Source organism: Electrophorus electricus, chromosome 21, assembly GCF_013358815.1.
Source record: "Electrophorus electricus isolate fEleEle1 chromosome 21, fEleEle1.pri, whole genome shotgun sequence".
In the NCBI taxonomy this organism is placed as follows: Eukaryota; Metazoa; Chordata; class Actinopteri; order Gymnotiformes; family Gymnotidae; genus Electrophorus; species Electrophorus electricus.
In genome coordinates, this window is record NC_049555.1 from 2,259,748 (window position 1) to 2,266,210 (window position 6,463).

Consider the following 6,463-nt stretch of genomic DNA (forward strand, 5'->3'; position numbering starts at 1 on the left):
GGCCCTGTGTCTTCTAGCAGGGGGAAGTGGGTGAGTTCCAGGATGAGAGGGGTCAGCCGTTATTCCGCCAGCATGCATCGTCAACCAGCTCCCGCAGATGTCCTGAAGGATGTCCAGACTGCGCCCAAGGGGCTTCTCCACTGTCCCGATCGTGTGCTGGAGTTTGGCTCGTCCTTGTGAGTTGGAGGAGCCAAACCAGATGGTTCTGGATGATGTGAGGATGGACCCGATAATCGCCGCATAGAAGTGGATGGCCAGGCTCTGTGGCAGGTTGCGTTTCTTCAGCCGCGTGAGGAGGAACGTCCTCCGCTGCGTGCTCTTGATGAAGGATCAGTCCATGGATGTGCTGGTGCCCAGACGCTCGAGCGACTCCACAGTAGGACACACAGAGCCACTAATATTGAGAGAGGTAGTGCAGGAAATCCACCATCTCTACAGTCCTCTGCGCGTTCATCAACAAGCCTGCCACAGTGGTGTCATCTGCAAACCTCAGGAGCTTCACAGCCAGTTCCTTAGATACACAGCCATTGGTGTAGAAAGTGAAGAGAAAGAATAAGAGCGTACAAACTCGTGGTACTCCAGAACTGAGGTTGTGGGGGTCTGAGGAGTTTTCCTAGTTGCACCCGCTGTCTCCCGTTTGTCAGTGTACACACGCACACACACACACACACACACACACACAAACACACACACACACACACACCTCTCTCTCTCTCTCTCTCTCTCTCTCTCTCTCTCTCACAATGTTTGCACTTGATCTTTTTCTGATTTTAGATTTTAAATTTTAGATGTTGACACTTTTTTCTACATTCAATTTTTTATGTACTTTTACTCCCACATCCATGTATTTACTTTGGTAATCTGTGGATATATATGGATATATATGGATATGTGGATATATATGGATAAATATGGATATATATGGATATATATGGATATATATAGATCTATATGAATATATATGGATATGTGGATAAATATGGATATATATGGATATATATGAATATATATGGATCTATATGGATATGTGGATATATATGGATCTATATGGATATGTGGATATATATGGATATATATGGATATGTGGATATATATATATATATATATATATATATATATATATATATATATATATATATATATATATATATATATATATATGTGTGTGTGTGTGTGGATATATGGGGCTATTCACTGATAACATGGTGAGTCTCCCTCGTAATGTTGGCAAGCTATGCACAAGACTCTTCTCTCTTCTAGCACCCAGATGGTGGAAGCAACTCCTTTGCAGTCTTCAAATATAGTCTTTAGTCTCCCCTCTTCAAGGAGCATGTGTGTGATCCATAGCCACTTCATGGCACTGGATAAATCACCAATCCTTCACTTACTTTTACTTATATGTAAACTTTCACGCTACCGTGTAGGTTGCAAAAAAAAAACCCAAAATACAACCACTTTCAAGCACAAGCCTTTTTAAACCTCTTCAACTCCTGTTCCAGCCTGACCCGCCTACCCATCTACTGGCTGTAGATGCTTGCTTCATTTGATATTGGAAAAGGAACGTGAATCAGAGCACACTTTTCACAGGTCTTTCGGTTTCCAATAAACCCTCATAGCAGGCCTTCCGTAAGGGGGCTTCCACGTTTCAGGGTTCATTACTAAAATTCCCGGAGACAGTGGAATTCGCCTCCGTATCGTACCACACTAAAGGCTGGTGTTAACGTGGCGCTAGCCTATGGAATGGTGATCGTAATTAACCCTGTACCACATGGTTTTTGACTACAAATGACCTTTAAAAAAAAAAAAAAAAAGGTTGTTCTTCAATTATCCACAGTACCACCCCTTCTATTAAAGAATAATCAACAAAATGAAGGCATGAAGTTGTTATTATGAAGTTATTATTACGAAGTTGTTTTTTTTGCCGTATTCCAAACAGATCCCTTTTCACACAACTATGTCAGCCATTTTACATAAAGCCCTACTGCTAAGCGTGCTGCAGCTGCACAGTTTACGATGGCCAAGGTTTATTTCATTTGCGTGCTCCATAGCGGTAGTGTTGGTGTGTGCGAACGCTCCACAATTAGCGGTAGTGTTACACTGTTACCTGTTCCACTTTTAACGGTAGGCTTAGTGTGCTATCCTTCCAGGGTGAGCAGGGGTATTTTTCCCACCCACAGTGAGCAGCGCTGTTATTAGGGCTTCCCTCATTATCTTGCTTTACTTGCGCTTTGAGTGCCAGCGACGGCCCCACCGGGTGCCGTTTTCCTGATCCGTTTAGGATAACAATGTGCCTCTGTTCAGGTGGGGAGTCCCCACAGACCCCGTGAGCTAATGAGCACCCCCCGACCACCACACACACACACACACACACACACACACACACAAAGACAATGGGTTGGCTGAGATTCCCAGTCCGCTTGAAAGAACCACTTAAAACTGAAGCAGCAATCTGAAATAATTTCATATGGTAAGTCACAAAAAGAAGCAAACACTAGTGATACAATTTTCCAAAATCACACACAGTGTGTCTTCTTGGATTGAGTGTTCTGAGGTTCTGAAACTTCATTCTGTCCACCTTGTCAATAGGCCTATCCATTCCTGTCTTTGACCTGTTTGTTTGATTAAGGCATGCAGGGTAACACTTACATACCAGACTCAAAATCTTCCAAACCTCCCACCCTAAATTTCCAGTAATGACATCAACTTGGATTGTGTTATCAGTTGAAGGGCACCGTGTGATTGAATGTTACCGGACTACTGAACAGCTGGCATGTACCTCTCGCGGAGTCTGCAAGCTAGCGGACGGCGTGTTCACTTTGGAATGGACTCCTGTTAAGTGTGCTCAGCAAGCTTAGTGAATAGTGCGGGACCGTGTTTTTTTCTAAAAGTATCCACCAACAGCGCGTGTGAAGTAGCGCCCTATCCAACCGCTGTGGAATGTTGATGCTGAGAAACACCATCTGTCTCCAGAGTCAAAGGCTTTTCGTGATAAACAGAGGCCCTATACTATATATTGATATATGCCGTCCACTTAAAACTAACCTACGGACGTATACGTGTACATGCGCCTGTTTATTGTCTGGAATATATCTAAGTGAATACAAAACATATGCAAATCAACTTTAGCACATCACCTCCTCATCCCCTTACCCAAAGGATTCAACTTTTAACAAAAACAAGAACTGGAGAAAAAGACCCAATTTCTGGCAAACATTACTGGCCGGAGCAGGGCGGCGCGTGAGTGCGGCCTCGTCCCGGGAGCCGCTCCACCCCAGAGAGCTAGCACGGCCTCCCTCGGCTAGGGCCTAGACGGTAGTGGTGGGAGTGGGTTGTCATGCGTTTACAGCTGTGAGCACAGATGAAAAATACGAGAGAGAGAGAGAGAGAGAGAGAGAGAGAGCACTGTAATAGTGACCTTGAAAGTGTGGTAATAAATTGTGGAGTGGAGAGGGTGTTTGCTTCACACAATATGCACACTTTCTCTTTCAGACCCACATATGCACACACACACACACACGCACGCACACACACACAAAGATCAAACAAGCCTGTGTGCTGTTCTCATGGCAAAAGCCCGCTTGGGGGCGTGGGCGTAGTGTAAACGCACGTCCCAGATTACGGCTGTACGTCACCTCGCCAACCATCCCACATCCATGGCCCCTCATTCAATGCTTGCTTCCAATTTCCCTCACAGCGTTCTAGCTGATTTCAACTGGGCTGGCACAAACTGGGAGGGACCGGTGTGTGCAACATGACTCACGAACGAAACGCGAAGGGCCGTCCGAGACTCCCTGCAGGTCAGCCACGAGAGCACGCAGCATACCATTCAAACCACTGGCTTTGGGATTGTATTCCCCAGTTTGAACAACAAGGCAAGAGACCTACTTACACATGCAAATGCAGAACAAACCTGGTAATTAACATTTTGTATTCAAATCATACTGTTCACTATTCATTCACCCTCATAAATATTAGTAACCTTTTTTTTTGCAAGCAAATGAATTCAAATGTATTCAAACGAAGTAATCAAAATTCTGATGTATTACCACGGTGATAACACAAAACACTTCCTGTGGTACATATACCTGATATTCAAATTCATTTCTTTGGCTGATTAGAGACTGTACTATATGCTATATATAGGTCCCTCCCAAATTCATGGCTGCGAAAATTGTGTCACGGGCCGTGAAATCGTGCTTTTCCCATGATTATCCGGTTTTCTGGGAGGCAGATGGCATAAGACGGTGTAGTAAGCAGTCCCTTTTCTCATAGGGGTATTGACCTTCACACAACCATTCTCTTACAGTTTTCACACATTTCTTGAAACCTTCCACCTGTTTATTTAAACTGTCAACACAAACCCCAATCGTCAAACCATGTTCAAAAAGCCTCTTTTTGCAAAATCAGTCATCTCAAAGCAGTTTGAACTATGATCAGAATCAAACAACATTTTCAGGTCGTACACAAAGCCAGTCAAAATAAAAACACTGCTGAGCATATATTACACACTGCATCAAAAAATGGAAAACTCCAGAAGCTCCAGAAAACAAAAGTTTGTTGTTTATAATGTAGTAAAAGGATTCTGTTTTCAAAAAGCAGAGGACAAAGACAAAATGTAACTGAAACACACATTACAGTACACTGTAAATGTAACTGAAACCCACATCACAGTACACTGTAAATGTAACTGAAACACACATCACAGTACACTGTAAATGTAACGGAAACCCACATCACAGTACACTGTAAATGTAATGGAAACACACATCACAGTACACTGTAAATGTAACTGAAACACACATCACAGTACACTGTAAATGTAACTGAAAAACACATCACAGTACACTGTAAATGTAACTGAAACACACATCACAGTACACTGTAAATGTAACTGAAAAACATCACGGTACACTGTAAATGTAACTGGAAAAACACATCACAGTACACTGTAAATGTAACTGAAACACACATCACAGTACACTGTAAATGTAATGGAAACACACATCACAGTACACTGTAAATGTAACTGAAACATCACAGTACACTGTAAATGTAACTGAAAAACACATCACAGTACACTGTAAATGTCACAGAAACACACATCACAGTACACTGTAAATGTAACTGGAAAAACACATCACAGTACACTGTAAATGTAACTGAAACACACATCACAGTACACTGTAAATGTAACTGAAACACATTACAGTACACTGTAAATGTAACTGAAACATCACAGTACACTGTAAATGTAACTGAAAAACACATCACAGCACACTGTAAATGTAACGGAAACACACATCACAGTACACTGTAAATGTAACTGAAAAACACATCACAGTACACTGTAAATGTAACTGAAAAACACATCACAGTACACTGTAAATGTCACTGAAACATCACAGTACACTGTAAATGTAACTGGAAACGAATCAACGAATGAGTCATTCAGCCTCAGAATTACGTCTTTGTGTCTTTGTCCTGGGTCAGACCAGAGGACTTCATCAACATCACAGGCAATGTTCTCCAAAGACTCCACATCTTTGTCCCCACAGGCCAAATCCATGTACTACAGGCCAGATATGGGTTTTTGGTCATTTACCCTCCACCAACATGCAGAGAACATATCTCCTGCTGAGTTGAGGAAACAGGAATATGCTGGAAGGCAAACATTTATGAATCGCTGGCTGATGTTGAATCACTCCCGTATGAGGACACCACACGATATCCCGTAGTTTGGAACAACATCCTATGGCTCACGGTCAAACAAGACATCACGAAGACACCCAGAAATGTGAGAAGATGTTGGGTGTCATATGGCCCCAAGGTGGCATGACGATGGAGAACCCCGTGATTAATTATGGCTTCTTAAACCACGCGACATCACCAGCACGCTGGTCCGGGACTTCCACAGTGGCCTGTTCGCCAATCATGTTCTGGCTTCTACTTCTCCTCTTGGCCATATTAAACCCAGCTTCATCCACATATTCTGTATCCATGAGGTCTTTCCATGGACATCAGCTGAAAGACAATATGTAGAAACATAGTTTTGTAAGTGCTACAGAAAGACAGACCTCTGCTATAGAGTGTATGTACTTCTGATTTACATACATTACAATGTTTGTATGACAGTAGTATGTAGTACAGTATTGTACTGAAAAATGAATGTGTCTGAATGTATACTTGCACATACTGAAATTGTTGTTCTCTGGTCGTTTCTGAGTTGCGCTCAAAGGTACTTTGTAGACTTGTTTCACGTGCTCTCTGTTGCACTGGAGGACGCTGATGGTTCCTTCAAAGTTGACTTTGTCTTCTACAGCTCAGTCCTGTATTTCATGGAGTCTAATGACCAGGTTTTGAAGCGACTATGAGAGCCTCCTGCTGCTGGGAACAAAAGACGACTTCCACCCTCACATGGCAGTCGTGCAAATCTCCAGAAAGGGAAGGTGCCGTTAGCCCAGTA

At 42.8% G+C, this 6,463-nt stretch overlaps 1 long non-coding RNA gene across 1 annotated transcript in view; it reads right to left on the bottom strand.

Annotated features, from left to right (window-relative positions):
- Window positions 1-5,713: 5,713 nt before the first annotated feature.
- The window catches only part of LOC118240462, a 951-nt gene continuing 201 nt past the window's right edge, over window positions 5,714-6,463 (bottom strand). The window contains exons 2-3 of the long non-coding RNA XR_004775436.1: window positions 6,194-6,431; window positions 5,714-6,021 (exon numbers count right to left, since the gene is read on the bottom strand). This is a non-coding gene — a long non-coding RNA (uncharacterized LOC118240462). The remainder of the gene's footprint in view (window positions 6,022-6,193; window positions 6,432-6,463) is intronic.